Genomic DNA, 9063 nt, shown 5'->3' on the forward strand with positions numbered 1-9063 from the left:
GAAGGAGCAAATCATGACCCAGAGAGCATAAAAGGCAAGGCCGATGGCAGAAGCTTACAGCATGCCTTTACTACAACCCAAAACATCATTTGTACAATAGGCTGCAATTAACCGCCAAGTTCTTCAGTTTGTGGACGTCATTTAGGAAGAAACACAGCTATGATGACATTTCAGATGAGGGCATATAATCCATTTCTCATTAGAGGAAGGGTTCAATCGATCTGCATGGCTAGACCCTTGTAGAATAGCAGTTTTAAAAATTTGATCTTTTCCACACCCACAAGAGACGCAAGTATACCAATATTTCTTAGGTCCTCTACTTTTGTGCTGTTAACTTTCTTTCTCAATTCATATAAGAGGTATGTGAGAAATTATACTGAGCTATCTATGGTGAATTATTTATCAAAAAGGAAACACTGAATGGCCATATAATTATTAGATGTTGGGTGGCTCCTGTGGCTCCAAGGAGTAGGGCACTGGCCCCATATGCCAGAGGTGGCAGGTTCAAACCAAGCCCTGGCCCTAAAAAAAAAAAAAAAAAAGTTCAAGTGTTTTTAAAAAAGAATTATTAGATGTTAATGAATTTTTGTATTCAAAAATCACTAGAATATTCACTGCACGTGACATTAAAACTCAGAAAAAATAAGCTTTTAGGCTTTTTTTTTAAATTTTCAGAATATTAGGGGATACATATTTTGCTTGCATAGTTTACTTTTATACAGATTGAATCAAATGATAAGTGTACTGTTTCTAAAATGAATGTTCTTGGAGATCTCACATTAACTCATTAAGGGATTTTACGAAACACCTACTTTATAGAAAAAAATAGCATTTGCAAAAAAAGCCACCCATCTTTGTTCAATGTAACCTCATCTTATTAATTAGTATCAATGCAACATATATCTCAGATGCCTGATCCTTCTGGAGAAAAGAAATGCCTTTCTGTGTTCTGCCCTAATCCCAGCACTTCCTCCTCCTTCCAGTAATCTCTGGAGCTGCAGTAATCCAATCTTGGTTTGCCAAAAAAAAAAAAAAAAAAATCTTGCAATCTGCCATCTGCATTCTTTTGATGGATTATTTCCACCACCTCTTTCCTCTTTATTTGCAATAACATCATATATCTAGTATTTCAATTTCTCTATCATTCATTGTCATCCTCCAGCTAGGAAGATGCTCAGAAATAAGAGCAAAATAATGCTTTCCCTTGATTCTCCGTTGGAAGTGTTCTTCAGTGGTGCCTCTTACACATTTCTCTACAGAGAACTTTACACCCTAGTTATTCAGGGCATTCTGAGGACCAAGAGCACTGGAAACAAATGAGAATGCATTACGACTGTAGAATCACAAACCTGCTCAATCACGGTGTGCATTTTTAACATGGTCCCCAATGATTTCTTAATGTTTTGAGAAGCTCTTGTATTTAAAGAGTCCACATTTCTTTACCTAAAAATATCCTTTGGAATACAGCTCCCAGTTCCTCCCAGTCACATATTCCACACTGAAATGGCATTTAAAATCACAAAATTTCTAAGGGAATGTTAGTTGGCAACAGCTTTCCTGACCTCTCCATGAATAAGCCTATTGTCTTCTATCAATTGAATTGAACCATATGATATGAGGAAACATCACTTTATACAATGAGAAATTGCATACCAGTACAGTTCCACACTCCTGCATGACCAGGGGCCACAGACTTTAATGCCTTCCCAACAGAGAGAAACAGGGAGAACATGGAAGTTGGTGCTACTTGTCTCACTCATTTTGGCCCTGGAAGCTCATTTTATTATATTCTTCCCACCTGTCTAACTCCTTAATCTACCTTTTATTTAGAAGTATTTTATTGGAACACTCTGCCATTACATCCATCTGCTCCTTTTGTCTCTATGTATTCCCTGTACTGTCTGCTTTCCCAGTTCTTCATTCCCTTTTGTAAACCTGCCCTTTTCCTCATTTACTGACTTTGCTCAGCTCTTGCACTATATTGAGATGGAACTAAAGATTACATTAATTTAGTGATACTCTTGATTTCATCATCATCTGTTGCTGACACCTGAGAAGAGATACAATTTATCACTGTTTTGCTTCTTCTTCTTCTTCTTTTTTTTTTTTCTACCATACATATCTAAAAGACAAGGTTGTTTTTGGTGCTCATGTTCCTCAATAAAGATTCGTTCACATGACATTTTTCATAAGATACATTGTTTACCCTATAATTGTTTGCATACTTTCTTGTTTCCATTTGAATTTCCATTTCGAGAAGAACCACCAAAATCATCCTTGGTAAGATTCTCCAATAAATTCTGTTAATATTAACATCAACTATTAAGTTTCAAGTATGTTATAGTTACAATAAGTGGTATCAAGATTTCCTAATCACTTTTGTCAAAAATGTTTGAATTTTCTTTTCTTTTCTTTTTTTTTTTTTTTTTTGTATTTAAAGAGTCCACATTTTTTTACCTAAAAATATCCTTTGGAATACAGCCTCCCATTCCTCCCAGTCACATATTCCACACTGAAATGGCATTTAAAATCACAAAATTTCTAATGGAATGTTAGAAAAAACAGAGTCTCACTTTATGGCCCTTGGTAGAGTGCCATGGCCTCACAGAGCTCACAGCAACCTCCAACTCCTGGGCTTAAGCGATTCTCTTGCCTCAGCCTCCCGAGTAGCTGGGACTACAGGTGCACACCACAATGCCCGGCTATTTTTTGGTTGCAGTTTGGCCAGGGCCGGGTTTGAACCCGTCACCCTCAGTATATGGGGCCGGCGCCTTACCGACTGAGCCATAGGCGCCGCCCAAAAAATGTTTGAATTTTCTACTCTAAGAATAATTTTTTTTTAACTTTAAAAGAAAAAAAGAATGTCTTCTAAACCAGAGCATTGCAGCCATACATATGTTCTCGAGATGAACCTTACCTTCCACTTCTGTATGGCTACAGGTTCTGTAAATTGAGCATGGGCAGCCAAAAGAAACATATTCGAAAACACAACATTAACTCATGTTATATAGCAACAAGGATCTTACTTCACCTTCCATAACATTACTTTGCATTCTCCACCAAACACAGATGAACATTGTGACTAATATAATACATGGGCTATCATACTTCTGGCATTACATCCTTAACATATTTCTCACTCTAGAAATATTTCAGTGTTGACGTTAGATACTGGCATAATGGGCAACTTTGGAGTATGTCATGTTGAGTATAAGCTCAACAATGTCAATGCTGCTTCATTTAGCTAAACAAAGCCTTGAAGACATCAAAATGTTTTGTGATAAAATATTTACTGATAGGAAAATTTGTTGAAGAAAAAGAAATTCTCTCATAAGAACAACTTGCCTTATGTTTATGTTTAAGTAAAAGCAAGCAAACAGTACATAAACTGTGCATCTCCTTCCCAATTAGGAAACAACTTCAAGAAAGTATGGCAATCCTTAATAAAAATGGAAGGATAGGAACAGAGAACACATCTCTTAGAAGCACCTAAAATGTTCTGGGCACTTACTTGTACATTTTCTTTTCTACACATTATACAAATTAACATAAAAATCATGATGAAGATGGTGACCCTCAGTTCTGCTAATCAAATCTTTATTAATTAGATGTAATTAATAAAACATTCAAACTTGGAAAATCAGAATGGACCAGACCACTGACAAAGGATAAAGCAGCAGAGGCAAAGGGAACCATATACCTCATTTTAAACTTGAACTTTTTCTTCTCTGAAGAGCTCAATCCACATAAAGCATCTCCTGGATGCACTGTAATTAACTATGCCCAAGTAAACATTAGGGAGAGAATTGTGCAAACAGCCAGATGTAACTAAAGTATAACCTACAAGATGAAGAATATTAGAATGACTGCAGATCTCTCTGTTGAAACTTTTCAAGCCACAAGAGGATGGACATCCATTTTCAATCTCCTAAAAGAAAATAACTTTCAGCCTAGGATCCTGTATCCAGCTAGACTGACTTTCATTTTTGATCGAGGAACCAAATACTTCACTGACACACACATGTGGAAGAAATTAGCCATAACTAAGCCAGGTATCAATGAAATTCTCAGACTCATCCTCCATCATGATCAGATTAATGGTCTACCACTGAAGTAAACTCACCCAGAAAACCTGGAATGAAATCTAACATCCACCATGGTGAAAGGATTGAAAATGTCCACTGTCGGGGAGGAGGCAAGATTTCCACAGAGGCACCCGTCCAAAAGGAGGGTGAAAGGACAGAAGTTTAGCAAGTAAGCTGATGGTTTGGAGCTGAGCCAGGAGTGAAGATTGAAGAACACATCACCCCTGCTGAGGCGAGCTAAGAACCCAAGGAAACAAACAATAAGTACAAAACCCATCACCAAGTGGATGTAAGTCCTCTCCCCCATGAGAATACCTCGCAGGATACTTTCTACAAACAAGCAAACAGAGTTCAGATCTCCTCCTATTTTATCCCATGTGAGAGACACTCTATAAACCAGAACTCCTTCCCCAGAGATGTACCACTAGTGTGCCATGGTGCTCTCCCATGAGGCATAAAACTGAACATAGACTCTACCTGCAATTCTGAACTCCCACCACTCCCCTCCACTCTCACTCTATATTTTGGAAAGCCTGTCCCCCATGGAGTCCAGATTTGTGGGCATTTTCTCGAGAGCTGTGGACAGGGCATGGGCTGTTATGAGTCTGTGCTGAAAAAGAGGCATGGGTGGAAAGTGGGGACTGTGAAGCAAGGGAGCCATACAAGAGAAGAAGAGATGGCACTCCATGGGGGCAGCGCAGCAGTGGCAGTGGCATGAACAATAGGGCTCACACCCCTGGTGATGTTTTGAAGAAACACTTCCCGCCTCTCTTAGCAAGAACAGGCAGCTGGCTTCTGCTCTGGGGGCAGCCATGGCTGGAACAGATCTGAGATGGATACACAGGCCCATGACCAAAGGATACGCCTGAGGCAGTACCTGCCTTGGAGTGGCGTGACAGGGACAGACAATAGTATCCACGTGAACACAGAGAAGGTATACAACCAGGGCAGGGCTGAGTCAGAAATGCTGCTTCTGAGAGCCCAAGATGCAACTGGCCCCCAGAGGAGCATAGCTGGGACAAAAGCAGGTGGAGCAGCAGCATCAGTCCAGGGAAGGGCTGAAACTAGAGCCATATCTAAGCTCTAACTGTACCTGCCCCAACACAGAGTGTAATGGAGACAGAGATGCCAGCTCCATGAGAACTGATGCAACAGGAGTGATATAGGGCAGTCACAATTTCTGTTAACTCAAATAGCACCTGGCCTGCAGGAGAATATACCCAGGAAAGAAATGCAATTTCTGTGAGAATTGAGTTGTCTCAAGAATTCAATGAATTCAAAGACAAAGTCAACAAAGTTTTGACACATTGAGGCAAGAACTTGTAGCCCTCAAAGATCTGAGAAATATAGTAGTATATCCCTCAGTAACAGAGTGGAGCAGGCAGAAGAAAGGATTTATGACATTGAAGACAAAGCTTTTGAATGCTCCCAAATGCTCAGTGTGGAGAGAAAGGGAGAGCAAAAATGGATCATTCTCTCAGAGAGCTCTGAGACACTTCAGAGAAAACTAACATTTGCCTTTTACCAATTCCTGAAGGGGATGAGGTTGCCTCGAAAGCCACAGATGCTCTACTGCAAGGGATAATTGAGATCTTATCAAACATGGCAAGAGATTCTGAAATTAAGAGAGCAGACAGTTTCAGAACCCCAACATGACTCAACCCAAATAAAGCATCTCCCAGACATATTATAACTAACTTCGCCAAAGTTAATATGAAGGAGAAAATTCTACAAGCAGCCAGACATAAGAAAACCATAACCTACAAAGGTAAGAATATTAGAATGACTGCAGATCTCTTTACTGAAACTTTTCAAGCTAGAAGAGGGTGGTCATCGAACTTTAACTTCCTACAATGAAATAACTTTCAACCCAGGATCCTGTATCCAGCTAAACCGAGGTTCATTCATGATAGAGAAGTTAAATACTTTAATGACATTCACATGTTGAAGAAATCTGCCATAACGAAACTACCTCTCCAGGATATTCTCAATCATATCCTCTACTGTGACCAGCACAATCCTCTACCACCAAAGTCAATTCACTCAGAAACTTTTGATAAAATTCCAACTTCGCAGTGGAAAAAGGATTAAAAATGCCCAGTGGACTTTTGAAAAAACATGATACCCAAAATACTACTAGGCTTCTCAGTATTGTCAATTAATGTGAATGGATAGTGTCCTCTAAAGAGGCACAGGTTGGCTGACCGGATACAAAAACTCAAGTCAGATATCTGTGGCATACAAGAATCTCCTCTTACCTTAAAAGATAAATATATACTCAGGGTGAAGGGATGGTCATCTATAATACAGGAAAATGGAAATCAGAAAAAAAGTAGGGGTTGACAATTTATTCACAGATACAATAGTCTTTATACCAAAAAGCAAGGAACGATAATGAAGGTCACTTCATTGTTGGTAAGGGAAACGTTCAACATGATGAGATTTCAATTATTAACATTTTTGCACCCAACCAGAATGCACCTCAACTTATAAGAGAGACTCTAACAGATATGTGTAATTTGATTTCCTACAGCACCATAATAGAGATTTTAGCACTCCTTTGGCAGTGTTGGATAGATCCTCCAGTCAGAAAGTACACACAGACATTTTGGACTTAAACCTAACCATTTAACATTTGGAATTAACAGACATCTACAGAACATTCCATCCTAAGAAAACTGAATACACATTCTTTTCATCAGCCCATGTAACATCCTCCAAAACTGATCACATCTTAGGTAACAAGTATAAACTCAGTACATTTAAAAGAATATAAATTATTCCTTGCATCTTCTCAGACCATCATCATCAAAAGTTGAATTAAGTAACAAGAGAAATCTGCATACTCATACAAAAACATGAAAACTAAATAATCTTATGCTGAATGATAGCTGAGTCATAGGTGAGATTAAGAAGAAAATTACCAAATTTTTGGAATAAAAAGATAATGAAGACACCAATTTCCAGAACCTCTTGGATATCACAAAGGCCGGCCTAAAAGGGAAATTTATAACACTGCAAGAGAACATCTCAAGCAACTGGAAAATGAAGAACATTCCAATCTCAAACTCAGCAGAAAAAAAGAAATAACCAAAATTCAGGCAGAAATTGAAAACAAAAGGATTATACAGCAGATCAATACATCAAAAAGTTGGTTTTTTTGAAAAGGTCAATAAAATAGATAAACCTTTGCCTAACCTAACCAGGAATAAATCAATCAGAAATGACAAAGACAAAATAACAGCAGACTCCTCAAAACTTCAAAAAATCCTGATGAATATTATAAGAAACTCTATTCTCAGAAATACAAAAATCTAAAGGAAATAGACCAATACTTGAAAGACGCCACCCTCCTAGACTTAGCCAGAGTGAAGCGGACATGTTGACCATGCATATATCAAGCTCTGAAATAGCATCAACTATACAAAATCTCCCCCAAAAGAAAAGTCTGGGATCAGATCGTTTCACATAAGAATTCTACCAAACCTTTAAAGACTAACTAGTATCTATATTACTAACTTTTTCTAAAATATAGAAAAACAAGGGATACTATCCAACACATTCTATGAAGCAAACATCACATTGACTCTAAACCAGGACAAGACCCAACCAAAAAAAGAAAATTATAAACCAATATCTCTAATGAATATTGATACAATAATATTCAATAAGATCATAGCAAATAGGTTGGTGACTGTGGCTCAAGGAGTATGGTGTTGGCCCCATATACCGGAGGTGGAGGGTTCCAACCAGACCCCAGCCAACAACTACAAAAAATAATAATAAAAATAAATAAAAGTTCCTACAAACAGAATCCAGTAACCCATCAAACAAATTATACACCATGACCTAGTGGGTTTTATCCCAGGGACTCAAAGCTGTTTCAATACCCATAAATCTATAAATGTAATTTATGACATGAACAAAATAACAAACAAAGGCCATATGCTTCTCTCAATTGATGCATAAAAAGCTTTTGATAATATCCAGCATCCTTTCATGATCAGAACACGTAAGACAATTGGTACAGAAGGGACATTTCTTAAAATGATAGAGGCCTACAGCAAATATCATATTGAATGGAATTATACTGAAATCATTTCCAGTCAGATCAGGGATGAGGCATGGTTGCCAATTGTCTCCACTACTTTTTAACATTGTAATGGAAGTCATCTCAATCAGGCAAGAAAAGGTGATCAGGGTATCCATATAATGTCAGAGGAGATAAAACTTTCACTCTTCCCATATTATATGATTGTATATCTGGAAAACCTCAGGGATTCAACTAAAAAACTCTTAGAAGTGACCAAGGAATATAGCAAGGTCTCAGGTTAAAAAATCAACACTCATAAATCTTTATCCTTTATATAGACCAACAATAGTCAAGCTGAAAAAACAGTCAAGTACTCCATTCATTTTATAGTAGTGCCAAAGAAGATGAAGTATTTGGGAATTTAACTAGCAAAGGATGCTAAACATCTTTAAAAATGAACTATGAAACTCGGAGAAAAGAAATAGCTAAAGATGTTAACGAATAGAAAATCATACCATAATCATGGCTGGGAAGAATCAACATTGTTAAAATGTCCATCCTACCCAAACCAATATCCCTATTAAAGCATGACTGTCATACTTTAAAGACCTCAAAAAAGTAATACTTCATTTAATATGGAATCATTAAAAACATCAAATAGCCAGATATTCCTCAGAAATAAAAACAAATCTGGAGGAATCATGCTACCAGGTGTCATATTATACTATAAATCAATACAGATCAAAACAGCACGGTACTGGCACAAAAATAGAGAGGTAGATGTATGGAACAGAATAGAGAACCAAGAGAGGAACCCAGACACTTATAATCATTTGATCTTTGATAAGACCATCAAAGATGTCATTTTTGGGAAAGATTCTCTATTTAATCTGGGTGCTGGGTGAACTGGTTGGCAATGTGTAGAAGACTGAAACTGGACCCACA

Source organism: Nycticebus coucang, chromosome 21, assembly GCF_027406575.1.
Source record: "Nycticebus coucang isolate mNycCou1 chromosome 21, mNycCou1.pri, whole genome shotgun sequence".
In the NCBI taxonomy this organism is placed as follows: Eukaryota; Metazoa; Chordata; class Mammalia; order Primates; family Lorisidae; genus Nycticebus; species Nycticebus coucang.